Here is a 21,095-nt window from a genome sequence, read left to right on the forward strand (position 1 = left end):
TGGGTCATAGGAAGCATGACTATGAACAAAGCTAGTGCAGGTGATGGAATTCCAGTTGAGCTATTTCAAATCTTAAAAGATGATGCTGTGAAAGTGCTACACTCATTATGCCAGCAAATTTGGATAACTCAGAAGTGGCCACAGGACTGGAAAATGTCAGTGTTCATTCCAATCCCAACGAAGGGCAATGCCAAAGAGTGTTCAAACTACCAGACAATTGCACTCATCTCATCTTAGCAAAGTAATGCTCAAAATTCTCTAAGCCAGGCTTCAACAGTACGTGAACCATGAACTTCCAGATGTTCTAACTGGATTTAGAAAAGGAAGAGTAACCAGAGAACAAGTTGCTAAAATCCATTTGATCCTAGAAAAAGCAAGAGAGTTCCAGAAAATCATCTACTTCTGCTTTATAGATTATGCCAAAGTCTTTGACTGTGTAGATCACCACAAACTGTGGGAAATTCTGAAAGAGATGGGAATACCAGATCACCTGACCTGCCTCCTGAGTAATCTGCATGCAGGTCAAGAAGCAATAGTTAGAACCAGGCATGGAACAACAGACTGGTTCCAAACTGGGAGAGGAGTATGTCAAGGCTGTCTACTGTCACCCTGCCTATTTAATTTACATGCAGAGTACATCGTACGAAATGCTGGGCTGGATGAAGCACAAGCTGGAATCAAGATTGCCAGGAGAAATATCAATAACCTCAGATAAGTAGATGATACCACCCTAATGGCAGAAACTGAAGAGGAACTTAAGAGCCTCTTGATGAATATGAAAGGGGAGAGTGAAAGGGCTGGATTAAAACTCAACATTTAGAAAACTAAGATCATGGCATCTGGTCCCATCTCTCCACAGCATATAGATGGGGAAACAATGGAAACAGATACTTTGTTTTTGGGTGTTCCAAAATCACTGCAGATGGTGATTGCAGCCATGGAATTAAAAGACACTGGCTCCTTGGAAGAAAAGCTAGGACAAACCTAGACAACTTATTAAAAAGCAAGGACATACTTTGCCAACAAAGGTCCATCTAGTCAAGTCTCTGGTTTTTCCTGTATTCATGTATGGATGTGAGAGTTGAACTATAAAGAAAGCTGCGTGCCCAAAAATTGATGCTTTTTAACTGTGGTTTTGGAAAAAACTCCTGAGAGTCCCTTGGACTTCAAGGAGACCAAACCAGTCCATCCTAAAGGAAATCAGTCCTGAGTATTCATTGGAAGGACTGATGCTGATGCTGAAGCTGAAGCTCCAATACTTTGGCCACATGATGCACATAACTGACTCATTGGAGAAGCCCCTGATGCTGGGAAAGATTAAAGGCAGGAGGAGAAAGGGACAACAGAGGATGAGATGGTTTGATGGTATCACTGACTCAATGGACTTGAGTTTGAGCAAGCTCTGAGAGTTGGTGATGGACAGGGAAGCCTGGCTTGCTACAGTCCATGGAGTCTGAAAGAGTCAGACACAACTGAGCAACTGAAATGACCTGAATTGAGAATTTGGTACTTCCTTACAAAACTAAACACAGTATAATCATACAATCATTCTCATTGGAATTTTTTCAAATGAGCTGAAAAACATATCCACACAAAAATCTGTACACATATATTTATAGAAGCTGTATTCATAATTGCCAAACTTGAAAGCAACCAAGATGTCTTCACATAAGGTAATGGATAACCAAACTGTGGTATACCTAGACAATGGAATATTATTCAGCATTAAAAAATGAGCTTTCAATTCATGAAAAGACAAGGAGGGATGTTGAGGCTGAAACTCCAATATTTTGGCCACCTGATATGAAGAGCTGACTAAGTTGAAAAGACCCTGATGTTGGGAAAGATTGAAGGCAAGAGGAGAAGGGGATGACAGAGGATGAGATGGTTGGATGGCATCACCAACTCAACGGACATGAGTTTGGGTAAACTCTGGGAGTTGGTGATGGACAAGGAGGCCTAGCGTGCTGCAGTTCATGGGGTCACAGAGTGTCAGACATGACTGAGACTGAGCGACTGAACTGAACTGAAGTGAAGTAAAAGCCAGTCTGAAAAGAACACATAAGGTATTATTGCAACTAGTTTATATTCTGGAAAAATAAAAGTATGGAGATAGCAGGGGAAAAAACCAGGTTACTGGGGTTTTAGGAAGAGAGAGAAATAAATAGGTGGAATACAGAGGATTTTTAAGGATTTTTATCATACATAACTATTCTGTATATTATAATGGTGGACACATGTCATTATAAATTTGTCCAAACCTATAGAATGTATACCAAGAATGAACCCCAGTGTAAACTATGGACATTGCATGATAATTATGTGTCAAGGGAGGTTCATCAATGACAACAAATGGGCCACTCTTATGGGTGATATTGATTATGGGAAAGGCTATAGATGTATAGGGACAGGAGGTATAAGAGAAATCTCTGTATTTTCCACTAAATTTTTGCTGTGAACTTAAAAACTGCTCTAAAAATAAAAATAAGGTCCTTAAAAAAATACACAGGCATTTTTGCATGGAGAAACTGAACTTCCCACACTTGCAAATATGGGATGAACAAAAGCTAGAATGTCATAAATCAAGTGACTTGGAAACACCCGTGTTGCCTTGGCGAATATATTACAGAAACATCTATTAATATGGTATTTCTGCATCCAGGACTGTGTTGTCTCAATGGCCTTATAAAAGATTTCTCAAGGTAGGCAGAAGGATAAGGGCAAGGGACTGAAAATAAAGCACAAGAAAGGTATGGTGCTGAAGAACCCAGTCTCACTCCACACCACTCCACTCCCTTCCTAATGCCCTTCTGTCTCATCAATAATCACTCTTATACCAGTAAAACAAAAGTAATAGATATTAATTGAGTGTCTGTGTTTAATGAGGTATTACAGATTGCTAAAGCAGGGAAAGAGAGTGTGAAGTATAAATCAAGTCAAGGTAAGAATCAAGATTGACCACCATTGTTGCTCCACATGGCATCAGATTAGGGTTCTGACATCAATTACCAAGGTAAAACCAGATCAGAAACCGGAAATGGAGTTGAGAGTCAAAATTCTCATCAGAATTAAGGACTTTTCCAGTCAAAAACTAGAATCCTGAATTGACTAATGTCAAGAAGCAACAGTTAGAATTGGACATGGAACAACAGACTGGTTCCAAATAGGAAAAGGGGTACGTCAAGGCTGTATATTGTCACCCTGCTTATTTAACTTATATGTAGAGTACCTCATGAGAAATGCTGGGCTGGATGAAGCACAAGCTGGAATCAAGATTGCCAGGAGAAATATCAATAACCTGAGATACGCAGATGACACCACCCTTATGGCAGAAAGTGAAGAGGAACTAAAAAGCCTCTTGATGAAAGTGAAAGTGGAGAGTGAAAAAGTTGGCTTAAAGCTCAACATTCAGAAAACGAAGATCATGGCATCCGGTCCGATCACTTCATGACAAATAGATGGGGAAACAGTGGAAACAGTGGCTGATTTTATTTTGGGGGGCTCCAAAATCACTGAAGATGGTGATTGCAGCCATGAAATTAAAAGACACTTAGTCCTTGGGAGGAAAGTTATAACCAAACTAGGTAACATATTAAAAAGCAGAGGCATTACTTTGTCAACAAAGGTCCGTTTAGTCAAGGCTATGGTTTTTCCAGTAGTCACGTATGGATGTGAGAGTTGAACTATAAAGAAAGCTGAGCACCGAAGAATTGATGCTTTTGAACTGTGGTGTTGGAGAAGACTCTTGAGAGTCCCTTGGACTGCAAGGAGATCCAACCAGTTCATCCTAAAGGAGATCAGTCCTGGGTGTCAATGAAGCTGAAACTCCAATATTTTGGCCACCTGATGCAAAGAGCTGGCTCATTTGAAAAGACCCTGATGTTGGGAAAGTTTGGAGGCAGAAGGAGAAGGGGATGACAGAGGCTGAGGTGGTTAGATGGCATCACCAACTCAATGGACATGAGTTTGGGTAAACTCTGGGAGTTGGTTATGGACAGGGAGACCTGGAGTGCTGCAGTTCATGGGGTCGCAAAGAGTTGGACATGACTGAGTGACAGAACTGAACTAAACTAGCAAGAAAACAACTTATTTGAATTCTATGGTCTGAAACTGGTGATTTTGATGTTGTGATACTATTGAGTAAGCGAGGCTTGAATTCCTAAGATGCTCAGTCTATTAAAAGTCTAAGCTTTCAAATCAACAAAGTCAAGGAAAAATCTTTCACATTAAAAGAAAACTTTTACCTTGCAAATGTTATATTTAGTGTAGAGACAGTTATATAGGGCTATTTAATATGGTAAGAATTTATAGAATTATAAACACATAAATATGGAAAGAAACCAAGAGGTGGAACATGTCCAACCTCACTCCCAATGCAGGAATTCTTTCAACATTTTCAACCAAAGTTTATACAGTTTCTGCCTGATATACACGATGACAATGAGCTCACTCCATTTAATAGGAATCTCAATATCCATCTTTAATTATCTACCACAACAAACATTTCCTGTGAACTCTCACTTGCCAGATACAACTCTAAGCATCAGAGACACAAACATGTATAATATATACATTCCTTAAACTGGGCTCAATTCCATCTCTCCTTAACTTCCATTTACTAGTCTTAATTCTTACAGTACCATACAGAAGTCAGACATGACTGAAGTGACTTAGCATGCATGCAATTATAAGACATAATCCCAATATTAAGCAAACCTAACAAAAAAGATCTTCACGACCCAGATAATTCACGATGGTGTGATCACTGACCTAGAGCCAGACATCCTGGAATGTGAAGTCAAGTGGGCCTTAGAAAGCACCACTATGAACAGAGCTAGTGGAGGTGACAGAATTCCAGTTGAGCTCTTTCAAATCCTGAAAGATGATGCTGTGAAAGGGCTGCACTCAATATGCCAGCAAATTTGGAAAACTCAGCAGTGGCCACAGGACTGGAAAAGGTCAGTTTTCATTCCAATCCCAAAGAAAGGCAATGCCAAAGAATGCTCAAACTACTGCACAATTGCACTCATCTCACATGCTAGTAAAGTAATGCTCAAAATTCTCCAAGCCAGGCTTCAGCAATATGTGAACCATGAACTTCTGATGTTCAAGCTGGTTTTAGAAAAGGCAGAGGAACCAGAGATCAAATTGCCAACATCCACTGGATCATTGAAAAAGCAAGAGAGTTTCGGAAAAACATCTCTGCTTTATTGACTATGCCAAAGCCTTTGACTGTGTGGATCACAATCAACTGTGGAAAATTCTGAAAGAGATGGGAATACCAGACCACCTGATCTGCCGCTTGAGAAATTTGTATTCGGGTCAGGAAGCAACAGTTAGAACTGGACATGGAACAACAGACTGGTTCCAAATAGGAAAAGGAGTACGTCAAGGCTCTATATTGTCACCCTGCTTATTTAACCTATATGCAGAATACATCATGAGAAACGCTGGACTGGAAGAAGCACAAGCTGGGATCAAGATTGCCTGGAGAAATGTCAATAACCTCAGATATGCAGATGACACCACCCTTATGGCAGAAAGTTGAAGAGGAACTAAAAAGCCTCTTGATGAAAGTGAAAGTGGAGAGTGAAAAAGTTGGCTTAAAGCTCAACATTCAGAAAACGAAGATCATGGCATCCGGTCCCATCACTTCATGGGAAATAGATGAGGAAACAGTGGAAACAGTGTCAGACTTTATTTTTGGGGCTCCACAATCACTGCAGATGGTGACTGCAGCCATGAAATTAAAAGACGCTTACTCCTTGGAAGGAAAATTATGACCAACCTAGATAGCATGTTGAAAAGCAGAGACATTACTTTGCCAACAAAGGTCTGTCTAGTCAAGGCTATGGTTTTTCCTGTGGTCATGTATGGATGTGAGAGTTGGACTGTGAAGAAGGCTGAGCGCCAAAGAATTGATGCTTTTGAACTGTGGTGTTGGAGAAGACTCTTGAGAGCCCCTTGGACTGCAAGGAGATCCAGCCAGTCCATTCTGAAGGAGATCAGCCCTGGGATTTCTTTGGAAGGAATGATGCTAAAACTGAAACTCCAGTACTTTGGCCACCTCATGCAAAGAGTTGACTCATTGGAAAAGACTTTGATGCTGGGAGGGATTGGGGGCAGGAAGAGAAGGGGACGACAGAGGATGAGATGGCTGGATGGCATCACTGACTCGATGGACGTGAGTATGGGTGAATTCCGGGAGTTGATCACCAACTCCCGGACAGGGAGGCCTGGCATGCTGCGATTCATGGGGTCGCAAAGAGTCAGACACGACTGAGCGACTGAACTGAACTGAAGGTAAAAAACGTGTTTCTAAAGTTAAAAACACTGTGTAAATAAAAAGCATGCATGAATACCAAACCACTTCAGCTCTGTTCAACTCTTTGTGACCCCATGGAGTCTAGCCCTCCAGACTCCTCCGTCCATGAAATTTTCCAGGTGAGTTGCCATGCCTTCCTCCAAGGGACCTTCCTGACCCAAGGATCGATCCTGCCTCTTTTAAGTCTCCTGCATATTCCACAGTTGTTATTATTATTAGATTCCATTTTATAGTCTTATAATATCATAAGGATTGGTAGAATATGCTAACATGACCAGGACTAGAGATGTAAATATAGGAATATTTTCAGCATTGATGACAGCTGGGCCCATAAGTGTTAAGTCTTTCACAGGAATGAATGTTTAAAGAATGAAAGCAAATTACATTTTTAAAATTAATTTGCTAATGTAAATAAATTGCTGCATTTACAAAGTTGAATACATATATAAAAATCTTTGACTATAATTGCTTTCAGTTTTTGTGGATTTTATTGTTCTGAATGACAAAAAACATGTATTTTGGCATGTTATTCTTTATCCAAACATTCTGCAAGTTCTGGACTTTAAGAAGATTTTGTAACAGATTCCTCAGTTTTAATTGCCAGGGATTCTCCTGGAGCCCTTAAAAAATTATTGGATGGAGAAAATTTCTTAAAGTGAGAATTCTACTTCAGAAGGGACAAGAAACATAATATTCTAATCAGATAGTAGAGAATCTCAACAAATTCTCATATTTCTCCCATTTGCAATTTTCCCTAAGTATTTTGGCACTTGTTAAAAGTCAGAGTTAAGAGACAGCAACAGGGCCAGTTTGGCTGATCACATAAGGTTAGATTTTGCTAACTGCTGAGAAAGAGGGTGGTTCAATCAGCAGAGTTCAAAATGATATATGCTGATAATTTGTCAATATTTTTGAAACCCAAAGAGAAAATGTGTGAAACTGGATTTCAAACATAAACAAGAATCTATATTCATAACAATGAGAGTTAATTATAAGCATAACAATGATGTATTAAAACAAATATAATTAACTCAAGTATTGGTCTTCAGAGATCACATATCAGGAAGCTTTATTGTTTCTATGGACGTGTATGATAAAATTGATAAAACAATGAGAGGACATCTTGGTTAGTAAGTTCATGATGTAAGTGGAAAGCATTGGGAAATAATGTAAAAAAAAAAAAGATTTAATCAATTCAAAAATAATTAATGCTTGACTTTTGGTATGTCTTGGCTCTAGAAAATTAATAATGGCTTGTCCAGAGTTCTAGAAATTCTCAGTACTTCAAACTGTCTAGTGCAGACAAAAATTCTCTTTTCATCCTCTATTTGATGCTGATCATTATTACCTCTTTTATACTATCTAGGGTCAACTTAACTTTCTGGCATTCATGTAATATTATTATAATTCTTATTCAATATTGGTAAGAACTTGCAGCATTTTAATTTTATAAAGATGGAAAAAATCAAGAGATATTCCTCTTGTTGGCCTCTCAACCCCACTTATTAAGTACTTGCTCCACCACGGATCACTCTATGCTCAGGCTATGCTGTACTCCCAAGCAAAAGCAAAGTCCTGCTCCAACCACATTGGGCCGACCTCTTATTACTTGTCACTGTACTTTCGTTTTGTCTTGGGACCAATGAATAAAGTAGCAAGCTGTTACATCCAGAATCCTCTAAAGCAGGTCTGAAGAAGTCCTGGTTTAAGTTAAATACAAAGAAAATGTGTACAATTAAAATATATGTTCCTTTTCTACTTTGTTAAACAAGTAACATGTATCTACTGACAGGCATTGTTGTTTGTCTCTTTGCTTCTATAGTCTCTAGACTAATTCTCCCTTTTGCATACAAATCTAAAACTAATATTTAAACTCACTCCCTCAGATTCTGATGATGGCTTATTAAATGTAAGCCACATACTCTATTATGGAATTCAAGAATTTCTATCAATTGACAACTCATACTTCTTCACGCCATATCTTATTATAATTCTAGAACATTCTCTTTGCCCCAAAAAGTCAGATTTAGATAATTTAGATCTATGATAGTTTCACTGACCAGGAGGAATAATAAACACACACTGCAACATATAGGAAAATAAAATTGGGCCCCTGCATGGAAATAAAAAAACTTAAACCATCCAAAAGAGACAAATATTATTATTGTTTAACTTATTCACTCTACAGATATGCATTAATTGTGTGCATCAGTTGCCTGCTCTGTGCCAGGTACTAATGTAGATGCTGGGGACGCAAAAGAACAAGAGGCACTCTTTATTTGAAAAGAGTTTTTGTCACTGACAATAATGTTTACACAACCTTGCATCCCTTTTTAAGCCAAGGATTCAGAAATATTGCACACATGCACAAAAAAAAATTAGCCTCAAAATCGATATTGACTATCATATGAGGTATATACATGATTCTACAAGTTGTTATCTGAAACAAATGTTTTAACCTAGAATTCAGTTTCTACTTGACAGCTGTTTAAAGGAGATAAAAATTATGTAAAGGAGATAAAACTATTTGTCCCTCAATTATTAATGCCCATTTTGTTTTTATATTGTTGCCCCACAATTAGTAGTATATAGTTTTAAAAGCTACATGTACACTATATAATCTCACATAGAATCTAAACAAGCTGAATTCATAGAACCAGAGAGTAGAAAGGTTGTTGCCAGAGACTCAGGGGAGGGGGAATTGGAAAGATGTTGGTCGAAGTGCAAAAACTTTCCATTTTAAAAGGAATAGATTCTGGGGATCTACTGTGCAGCACAGTGAATATAATTAATAATACTGTTTTGTAGACTTATGATTTGCTAAGAAAGAAGATCTTTGTTATAACACATGCACACACACAAAATAGTAACTATATGAGGTGATGGTTATGTTAATTAGATAGACTGTGCTAATATTTTACAATGTATATCAAATCATCACATTATACATGCTAAAGATATACAATTTTTATTTGTCAATTATGCGTTAGTAAAGCTGAGGGGGCGGGGGTTGGGGGAGGCTATATGCATCCCAAGCAAATGAAAAAAACCAGTAAAACAGAACACATTCTGATTACATCTTGTTTTCTCTGGGAGAATGAACTAGCTATGGTACAATTCCCATTGGGAGAGACTGTTCCAAATTTCCTTTAAAAATTGGCTTTCAATATTGCATGTCAGTGATGTCTATTCAAGAAGTGAAAAATCACCCAAGACAAATTATATCAGCCATCTGGATTTTTTCCACTTTAATCTCAAAATACACTGTGAAACACAATAAAGTCTTGACCACTGCCCATCTCTCTATTACACAATAGGTATTGTTTGCTTCACAGTTTATAGAAGTGTACCGCTTGAGAAATATTAGGAAGAGTAAGAAAAGCATATATAGCAACACACACAGAATACAGAGCATAGTGTCCTTGAGAATATTATTTTCCTCTCTTGAAATATTCATGACTTTGAAAATAGGTTAAGATGGGCTATACTGATACCTAACTGTTGCTTCCTAATTTTAGATAATTTCCAATTTTCTTTCTGGGTGAACAAAAATTCTATTGGTTTTAAAGTTACCCCCAAATAAAGGAGGCAAAATATATTTTTCTTCTTTCTATGTGACTTTTGATTAGTAAAGAGTATGACTGTGCTCTGTTAAAACACAGTATGTGTGTATGCTTAGTTGGGTCTGACTCTTTGTGTCCCCATGGACTGTAACCCACCAAGCTCCTCCATCCATGGAATTTTCCAGGGAAGAATACTGGAGTGGGTTGCTTTTTTCCTTCTATAGGGGATCACATCTGTGTCTCTTGAGAAGGAAATAGCAACCCACTCCAGTATTCTTCCCTGGAAAATTCTTTACCTAGAAAGCCCTGTTTAAACATAAGGACACAGCAAACAAATATTAGACGGGCTTTGTGTGAAAAGCCACATTGAAACTCCGAATATCACATGGATCCATGTTGCCATTTGCCACAAATTTAAAACATAACCATAGTGTGATGGTTAAGTTCTGAAGAAAGACACAAGGCACAAATCTCAGTTCCAATTATTAACTAAGCAATCAGAGACAAATTCCTTAATTTTCTTGTCCTTCAAGTTGTCTTCTAAAATTAATATAATAAAACTTAAGATAATAACAACCTACATCAAAGCATTGTAATAAGTACTGAATTTTTACATGCAGAGCATCAGAACAGTGTTTAGCAAATAATAAGTTCTCAATAAAAATTATTGAACAAAACTAGCTTTTTTGGGCACAAGTGTTATAAGAACTGTTGGAATACAAAGTTTAAAGTCATTTCCTGCCAAGTGTAACTAAATAGTATTTTTCTATATGGACAAAGTTTAATAAAATTTACTCTGAGTTCAAATAGCAATGTCTGGTTTTCAATACACTATGTAAATTTCTAGAGCAATTGTCTTTCATCGTTGAAGATCACACTTTATTTCTCATTCTTTTTAAAGTACTGAATAAAGTACAAAGATTATGTTTACTTTTATGTTAAGGGGAAAAAAGCACATATTTGCTTCTAGTGACATGTCTGTTTATTATTTCATCAAGCGAAAATGTCTAAATGGATCTTTCAATGGACTGGATATTTGTGTCCCCCAAAGTTTATCTGCTGAAACCCTAATTCCAATGTGACAGTATTTAGAAGGGGACCTTTAGAAGGTAATCAGGGTACTGGGTGAAGCCTTCATAAATCGAATTAGTGTCTTTACTAAAAGATGCTCAGAGAGCTAGCTCACTTTCTTTCTATGATGTGAAGATATAAGCTAGCTGTCTGCAACCTGAAAGAGGGTCCTCACGAGAATTCAACAACACTGGCACCCTTATGTTGGATTTTGAGCCTTCAGAACTGTGAGAAGCAAACTGATGTTGTTCAAAAGTTGCTCAGCCTATGGTACTTTGTTATAGCAGCCAGACCTAGATAGATCTTAACTGAATTGAAGATGTTTGAAATTGACAGACTTAGCATATGTAGAGTATTTCATATTTACTAGGGAAATAGAAAAGCTTGAAATCTCCTCAAAGAGATTGTCGTTCATCATCCAAAGCAACCACAGTGGTTTATAAGGAGACTCCATGACTGCTGTAGGAGTAAAATGCGATTAAAGTAAAATGCCACAAAAATAGAAACCAATGAATGGTTTCAAGTATAAAAGGCAAAAGAACAAACACTCAAAATTCAAAATGCTGGCTATTCTAGAGCTGTCATGGACATGTCATCCTTCAGGTTGAATACTAACGAGGATTTATCTACCTTTTCACAGTTCCTATTGTGTTACAAAAATTAACCAACAATTGAAATAGACACTACAGTCAGCAAAAACAAGATTGGGAGCTGACTGTGGCTCAGATCATGAACTCCTTATTGCCCAATTCAGACTTAAATTGAGAAAGTAGGGAAAACCACTAGACCATTCAGGTATGATCTAAATCAAATCCCTTATGAGTATACAGTGGAAGTGAGAAAGACTTAAGGGACCGGATCTGATAGACAGAGTGCCTGATAAACTATGGACAGAGGTTCATGACATTATACAGGAGACAGGGATCAAGACCATCCCCATGGAAAAGAATTCAAAAAAGCAAAATGGCTGTCCGAGGAGGCCTTACAAATACTGTGAAAACAAGAGAAGTCAAAAGCAAAGGAGAAAAGGAAAGATATTCCCAATTGAATGCAGAGTTCCAAAGAGTACAAGGAGAGATAAGAAAACCTTCCTCAGTGATCAATGCAAAGAAATAGAGGAAAACAACAGAATGGGAAAGACTAGAGATCACTTCAAGAAAATTAGAGATACCAAGGGACATTTCAAGCAAAGACGGGCTCGATAAAGGACAAAAATGCTATGGCCCTAACAGAAGCAGAAGATATTAAGAAGAGGTGGCAAGACTACACAGAAGAATTGTACAAAAAAGATCTTCATGACCCAGATATTCAGGATAGTGTGATCACTCACCTAGAGCCAGACATCCTGGAATGTGAAGTCAAATGGGCGTAGAAAGCATCACTACGAATAAAGCTAGTGGAGGTGATGGAATTCCAGTTGAGCTATTTCAAATTCTAAAAGATGATGCTGTGAAAGTGCTGCACTCAATATGCCAGCAAATTTGGAAAACTCAACAGTGGCCACAGGACAGGAAAAGGTCAGTTTTCATTCCAATCCCAAAGAAAGGCAATGCCAAAGAATGCTCAAAACTGCACAATTGCACTTATCTCACAGGCTAGTAATGCTCAAAATTCTCCAAGCCAGGCTTCAGCAATACATGAACTGTGAACTTCCAGATGTTCAAGCTGGTTTTAGAAAGGGCAAAGGAACCAGAGATCAAATTGCCGACGAAAAAGCAAGACGTTTCCAGAAAAACATCTATTTCTGCTTTATTGACTATGCCAAAGCTTTTGACTGTGTGGATCACAATCAACTGTGGAAAATTCTGAAAGAGATGGGAATACCAGACTACCCGACCTGCCTCTTGGGAAACCTATATGCAGGTCAGGAAGCAACAGTTAGAACTGGTAATGGAACAACAGACTGGTTCCACATAGGAAAAGGAGTATGTCAAGGCTGTATATTGTCACCCTGCTTATTTAACTTATATGCAGAGTGCATCATGAGAAGTGCTGGGCTGGAAGAAGCACAGCTGGAATCAAGAATGCCAGGAGAAATATCAATAACCTCAGATATGCAGATGACACCACCCTTATGGCAGAAAGTGTAGAGGAACTAAAAAGCCTTTTGATGAAAGTGAAAGAGGAGAGTGAAAAAGTTGGCTTAAAGCTCAACATTCAGAAAATGAAGATCATGGCATATGGTCCCATCACTTTATGGCAAATAGATGAGGAAACAGTGGAAACAGTGTCAGACTTTATTTTGGGGGCTCCAAAATCACTGCAGATAGTGATTGCAGCCATGAAATTAAAAGACGCTTACTCCTTAGAAGGAAAGTTATGACCAACCTAGACAGCATATTTAGAGGCAGAGGCTTTGCTTTGCCAACAAAGGTCTATCTAGTCAAGGCTTTGGTTTTTCCAGTGGTCATGTATGGATGTGAGAGTTGGACTGTGAAGAAAGCTGAGCACCGAAGAATTGATGCTTTTGAACTGTGGTGTTGGAGAAGACTCTTAAGAGTCCCTTGGACTGCAAGGAAATCCAACCAGTCCATCCTAAAGGAGACCAGTCCTGGGTGTTCACTGGAAGGACTGATGCAGAGGCTGAAACTCCAATACTTTGGTCACCTCATGCAAAGAGTTGACTCACTGGAAAAGACCCTGATGCTGGGAGGGATTGGGGGCAGGAGGAGAAGGGGATGACAGAGGATAAGATGGCTGGATGGCATCACCGGCTGGATGGCATCACCGACTGGATGTACATGAGTTTGGGTGGATTCTGGGAGCTGGTGATCGACAGGGAGGTCTGGCGTGCTATGATTCATTGGGTCACAAAGAGTCAGACACGACTGAGTGACTGAACTGAACTGAACAGAACTGAACCCTTATTTTAACCTCATTAACGTCATTATTATTATTTTGCTAAAGGTCACGTTTAACACTAAGAGGGCTGTATAAATACAATTCTCCTCTAACCCAGCAGTAGAGAAGTGAATATTGATGAACAAAATAATTGCCACAGCCAAGCTTCAAGATAAATGTGGCCAAGCCTTTGCATACCACCCAGAATGGAGAAAGAAGGCATTGTTCCAGACTCCTGCCATAATGTAAATGAAAATTTTCTCAATGTCCTGAGCTCCTGATACCCTGCAAATAAAGGAGCAGGAAGTCCTCAAATTTTGCAGCAGGAAGCTACTGAGGTGGCACCTACCTTGATTTTTAAATGGAACAATCATCTACAAAAGGAAAAGTGAGGATATCTACTTCATAAATCTGAAGAGAACACAAACAGGCTTCTTCCAGCAGTTTATGCATTGTTGCCATTTAAAAACAGCTGATGCCAGTATCATATATACTTCAGGATACCGGCCAGCGAGCTGTGCTGAAGTTTGCTGCTCCTATTACTGGCCGCCTCACTTCTAGAACCTTCACTAACAAGATACAGGCAACCATTCTGGAGCCCCAGATACAGGCAGCTACCAATCCAAAGGCTGACCACCAGCTTCTCACAGTTCAGTTCAGTTCAGTAACTCAGTCGTGTCCGACTCTTTGCGACCCCATGAATCGCAGCACGCCAGGCCTCCCTGTCCATCACCAACTCCTGGAGTTCACTCAGACTCACATCCATCGAGTCAGTGATGCCATCCAGCCATCTCACCCTCTGTCGTCCCCTTCTCCTCCTGCCCCCAATCCCTCCCAGCATCAAAGTCTTTTCCAATAAGTCAACTCTTCGCATGAGGTGGCCAAAGTACTGGAGTTTCAGCTTTAGCATCATTCCTTCCAAAGAAATCCCAGGGCTGATCTCCTTCAGAATGGACTGGTTGGATCTCCTTGCAGTCCAAGGAACTCTCAAGAGTCTTCTCCAACACCACAGTTCAAAAGCATCAATTCTTCGGCACTCAGCCTTCTTCACAGTCCAACTCTCACATCCATACATGACCACAGGAAAAACCATAGCCTTGACTAGACAGACCTTTGTTGGCAAAGTAATGTCTCTGCTTTTCAACATGCTATCTAGGTTGGTCATAATTTTCCTTCCAAGGAGTAAGCATCTTTTAATTTCATGGCTGCAGTCACCATCTGCAGTGATTGTGGAGCCCAAAAAAATAAAGTCTGACACTGTTTCCACTGTTTCCTCATCTATTTCCCATGAAGTGATGGGACCGGATGCCATGATCTTCGTTTTCTGAATGTTGAGCTTTAAGCCAACTTTTTCACTCTCCACTTTCACTTTCATCAAGAGGCTTTTTAGTTCCTCTTCACTTTCTGCCATAAGGGTGGTGTCATCTGCATATCTGAGGTTATTGACATTTCTCCAGGCAATCTTGATCCCAGCTTGTGCTTCTTCCAGTCCAGCGTTTCTCATGATGCAATCTGCATATAAGGTAAATAAGCAGGGTGACAATATACAGCCTTGACATACTCCTTTTCCTATGTGGAACCAGTCTGTTGTTCCATGTCCAGTTCTAACTGTTGCTTCCTGACCTGCATACCGATTTCTCAAGAGGCAGGTCAGGTGGTCTGGTATTCCCATCTCTTTCAGAATTTTCCACAGTTTATTGTGATCCACACAGTCAAAGGCTTTGGCATAGTCAACAAAGCAGAAGTAGATGTTTTTCTGGAACTCTTTTGCTTTTTTGATGATCCAGAGGATGTTCGCAATTACATCTTTGGTTCCTCAGCCTTTTCTAAAACCAGCTTGAACATCAGAAGTTCATGGTTCACGTATTGCTGAAGCCTGGCTTGGGGAATTTTGAGCATTACTTTACTAGCATGTGAGATGAGTGCAATTGTGCAGTAGTTTAAGCATTCTTTGGCATTGCCTTTCTTTGGGATTGGAATGAAAACTGACCTTTTCCTGTCCCGTGGCCACTGCTGAGTTTTCCAAATTTGCTGGCATATTGAGTGCAGCACTTTCACGGAATCATCTTTCAGGATTTGAAATAGTTCAACTGGACTTCCATCACCTCCACTAGCTTTGTTCGTAGTGATGCTTTCTAAGGCCCACTTGATTTCACATTCCAGGATGTCTGGCTCTAGGTCAATGATCACACCATCATGATTATCTTGGTCATGAAGATCTATTTTGTACAGTTCTTCTGTGTATTCTTGCCACCTCTTCTTAATATCTTCTGCTTCTGTTAGGTCCATACCATTTCTGTCCTTTATCGAGCCCATCTTTGCATGAAATGTTCCCTTGGTATCTCTAATTTTCTTGAAGAGATCTCTAGTCTTTCCCGTTCTGTTGTTTTCCTCTATTTCTTTCCATTTATTGCTGAGGAAGGCTTTCTTATCTCTTCTTGCTATTCTTTGGAACTCTGCATTCAGATGCTTATATCTTTCCTTTTCTCCTTTGCTTTTCACTTCTCTTCTTTCACAGCTATTTGTAAGGCCTCCCCAGACAGCCATTTTGCTTCTTTGCATTTCTTTTCCATGGGGATGGTCTTGATCCCTGTCTCCTGTACAATGTCACGAACCTCATTCCATAGTTCATGAGGCACTCTATCGATAGATAGATATGACAAGATCTAGGACCTTAAATCTCACTTCCACTGTATGAGGTTCTTATTTAACCCGCCCACCTCACCCTTTGTGACACAAACTCCCCTCAGCGCCATGTGGATACAGCCATCATCCCCAGACAATAACAGCAGGTGGAGAGGGGCGCTCTCTTGGAGGTCTGACGACATGAGGGAAGCCAGCCAAGAAAGTTCTGTGTGTGCGCGGAAGGATGTCTTATCGCTAAGCCTGAGAGGTCAGTTGGATCACCACTTCCACAGAGACCTGGAAGAAATGGAAAGGAAGAGCAGGCCGGTCTGGAAAGGCTGTTACTGGGGGTTATTGTTAGCTTCCCAGGTCACTGCTATTGCACCCGAGGTCACAGACAGGTCTGAAGGAGCAGGTATCCTCTGTGCCCACCCACAGCTCCCCACTGGAGACAAGCCTCAGCGTCAGCAATGACTGTCTGTGGCTCCACAGCTCCGACCACTGAAGGAGTAGGACCAACCACTGAGGGGCTAAAGCTGTTCTCCCGCAGACTCTTAAAATGGAAGTAAGGTTGACAGAAAGTAGGTTGTTCAAAACATGTATGTGTAAATATATTAATATGTATAATATATATAAAGTATTCGTAAATATATTTATTACACATACATATATAAAGCTCAGCAATATAATTTCAATTATCAATAAACTTCACAGACATATAGATATGGTTTTCATTTATTTTTGTTAAAAAATCTACCCATAGTTCATTACATCTCAACTGGAATTTGTAAAATAGCAGCGTCAGAATTATTCTGGGATTATTGTTTAGAAAATAAATAACTCAGGTGCCTGTCTCAGACCTACTAAATCAGAAACTACAGAAATAGGGTGTAAAATTCCACTCTTTTTTTAAAACCTCCCTGCTGTTGTTGTTGTTAGTTGCTAAGTTGTCTCTCACTCTTTTGCAACTAAATCTCCCAAAGGAGTTTTTATTTGCCATACACATGAAGAATTATTATCCTAGTTTATTTTTCTTCCTAAAACACAGAAGGATAGCATATTATAATGCTCTCAGAATAAATAAAAAGGATATTTTTTTTTCCTGAAAAGCTTTAACTATCTCTCATATGAAAACATCTTAAACGTCTCCATAAACTGCTGGGTCCAAAACTCACAAGTATAAAAAAATTGTTCAAAGGCATAAAAAATCTAAACATATGGAAAATAAGAATTGTGAATAACATTTTAGTAGCTGGAAAAAAGATCAATAAGTGATAAATGACAGCACACACAAAAAAAATGGAATCAATTTCAGTTCAGGTCAGTCACTCAGTCATGTCCGACTCTTTGCAACCCTATGGACTGCAGCACGCCAGGCCTCCCTGTCCATCACCAACTCCTGGAATTTACTCAAACTCATGTCCATTGAGTCGGTGATGCCATCTAACCATCTCATCGTCTGTTGTCCCCTTCTTCTCCTGCCTTCAATCTTTCCCAGCATCAGGGTCTTTTCAAATGAGTCAGCTGTTCACATCAGGTGGCCAAAGTATTGGAGTTTCAGCTTCAGCATCAGCCCTTCCAATGAACACCCAGGACTGATCTCCTTTAGGATGGACTGGTTGGATCTCCTTGCTGTCCAAGGGCCTCTCAAGAGTCTTCTCCAACACCACAGTTCAAAAGCATCAATTCTTCGGCATGCAGCTTTCTTTATAATTGTATTAGTTTTGCCAAATATCAAAATGAATCCGCCACAGTATAGTCCAAATCTCACATCCATACATGACTACTGAAAAAACCATAGCTTTGACTAGATGGACCATTTTTGGCAAAGTAACACCTCCACTTTTTAATATGCTGTCTAGAATGCTCATAACTTTCCTTCCAAGGAGTAAGCATCTAATTTCATGGCTGCAGTGACCACCTGCAGTGATTTGGGAGCCCAAAAGAATAAAGTCAGCCACTGTTTCCACTGTTTCCCCATCTATTTGCCATGAAGTGACAGAACCGGATGCCATGATCTCAGTTTTCTAAATGTTGAGCTTTAAGCCAGCTTTTTCACACTCCTCCTTCACCTCCATCAAAAGGCTCTTTAGTTCCTCTTCACTTTCTGCCATAACAGTGGTGTCATCTGCATATCTCATGATACTGATATTTCTCCTGGCAATCTTGATATCAGCCTGTTCTTCTTCCAGCCTGGCGTTTCTCATGATGTACTCTGCAAATAAGTTAAATAAGCAGGGTGACAATATACAGCCTTGACGTACTCCTTTCCCAATTTGGAACCAGTCTGTTGTTTCACATCTAGTTCTAACTGTTGCTTCCTGACCTGCATACAGATGTCTCAGGAGGCAGGTCATGTGGTTTGGTATTCCCATCTCTTTCAGAATTTTCCACAGTTTGTTGTGATCCCCACAGTCAAAGGCTTTGGCATAGTCAATAAAACAGAAGTATATGTTTTTTATGGAACTTGCTTGCTTCTGCTATGATCCAACAGATGTTGGCACTTTCGTCTCTGGTTGCTCTGCTTTTTCTAATTCTGCTGGAACATCTGGAAGTTCAAGGTTCACTTAGTGTTGAAGTCTGGCTTAGAGAATTTTGAGCATTACTTTGCTAGCATGTGCGATTGTGTGGTAGTTTGAACATTCTTTGGTATTGCCCTTCCTTGGAATTGGAATGAAAACTAACCTTTTCCAGTCCTGTGGCCACTGCTGAGTTTTCCAAATTTGCTGGCATAATGAGTGTAGCACTTTCACAGCATCATCTTTTAAGATTTGAAATAGCTCAACTGGAATTCCATCCCCTCCACCAGCTTTTTCGTTGTGATGCTTCCTAAGGCCCACTTGACTTTGCATTCAAGGATGTCTGGCTCTAGATGAGTGCTCACACCATCGTGATTATCTGGGTCATGAAGATCTTTTTGTACAGTTCTTTTGTGCATTCTTGCCACCTCTTCTTAATATCTTCTGCTTCTCTTAGGGCCATGCCATTTCTGTACTTCATCAAGCCCATCTTTGCATGAAATGTTCCCTTGGTGTCTTGAATTTTCTTGAAGAGATCACTAGTCTTTCCCATTCTGTTGTTCTCCTCTGCTTCTTTGCATTGATGACTGAGGAAGACTGTCTTGTCTCTCCTTGTTATTCTTTGTAAATCTGTATTCAAATGGGTATATCTTTCTTTTTCTCCTTTGCCTTTTGCTTCTCTTCTTTTCACAGCTATTTGTAAGGCTTCCTCAGACAACTATTTTGCCTTTTTGCATTTTTTTTACTTGGGGATGGTCTTAATCACGCCTCCTGTACAATGTCACGGACCCCCATCCATAGTTCTTCAGGCACTCTGTCTATAAGATCTAATCCCTTGAATCTGTTTGTCACTTCCACTGTATAATCTTAAGGGTTTTGATTGGGTCATAGCTGAGTGGTATAGTGTTTTTCCCCCACTTTCTTCAATTTAAGTCTGAATGTGGCAATAAGGAGTTCATGATATGAGCCACAGTCAGCTCCCAGTCTTGTTTTTGCTGACTGTATAGAGCTTCTCCATTTTTGGCTGCAAAGAATATAATCAATCTGATTTCAGTATTGACCTTCTGGTGATGTCTATGTGTAGAGTTGTCTTTTCATGTTGGAATGGGTGTTTGCTATAACCAATGCAGTTTCTGGCCATAATTCTGTTAGCCCCTGCCCTGCTTCATTTTGTACCTCAAAGTGAAATTTGCCTGTCACTCCAGGTATCACTTGACTTTCTATTTTTTATTTCAGTCCTCTATGATGAAAAGGACATCTTTTTTGGCAGTTAGTTCTAGAAGGTCTTGTACATCTTTATAGAGCTGTTCAACTTCAGTTTCTTCAGCATCACTGCTTGGGGCATAGACTTGGATTACTGTGATATTGAACAGTTTGTCTTAGAAATGAACAGAGATCATTCTGTCATTTTTGAGATTCCACCCAAGTACTGCATTTTGGACTCCTGTTGACTATGATGGCTACTTCATTTCTTCTAAGGGATTCTCGCCCACAGTAGTAGATATAATGATCATCTGAATTAAATTCTCCCATTGCAATCCATTTTCCTTCACTGATTCCTAAAATGTCGATTTTCACTCTTGCCACCTCCTGTTTGACCACTTCTAATTTACCTTAATTCATGGACCTAGCATTCCAGGTTCCTATAGTATTGTTCTTTACAGCATCGGACTTTACTTACATCACCAGTCACATCCACAACTGGGTGTTGTTTTCACTTTGGTTCTGTCTCATCATTCTTTCTGGGGTTATTTCTCCACTCTTTCCAGTAGCATATTGGGCACTTACAGATCTGGGGAGTTCATCTTTCAGTGTCATATCTTTTTGCTTTTTCATACTGTTCACAGAGCAGTGGCTGCGTGGCGCTAGAGCAACTTTGAGGAAATACCCCATGTCCAAGGGCAAAGGAGAAGCCCCAGAAAGATGGTAGGAGGGGCAAAATCCATTTAGAATCAAACCCCATACCTGCCAGAGACACTCAGGGGACTCAAGCAAACCTTGTGCACACCAGAACCCTGAGACCCCACAGAGACTGAGCCAGAATTGTGTTTGAGAGGCTCCTGTGGAGGTACAGGTCAACAGTGGACTGCTGCCGGGGCAGGAGCTCCAGGTGCAGTGGACCCGGGTATGGCATAAACCCTCTTGGAGAAG

Source organism: Bos javanicus, chromosome 2, assembly GCF_032452875.1.
Source record: "Bos javanicus breed banteng chromosome 2, ARS-OSU_banteng_1.0, whole genome shotgun sequence".
Lineage (NCBI taxonomy): Eukaryota > Metazoa > Chordata > Mammalia > Artiodactyla > Bovidae > Bos > Bos javanicus.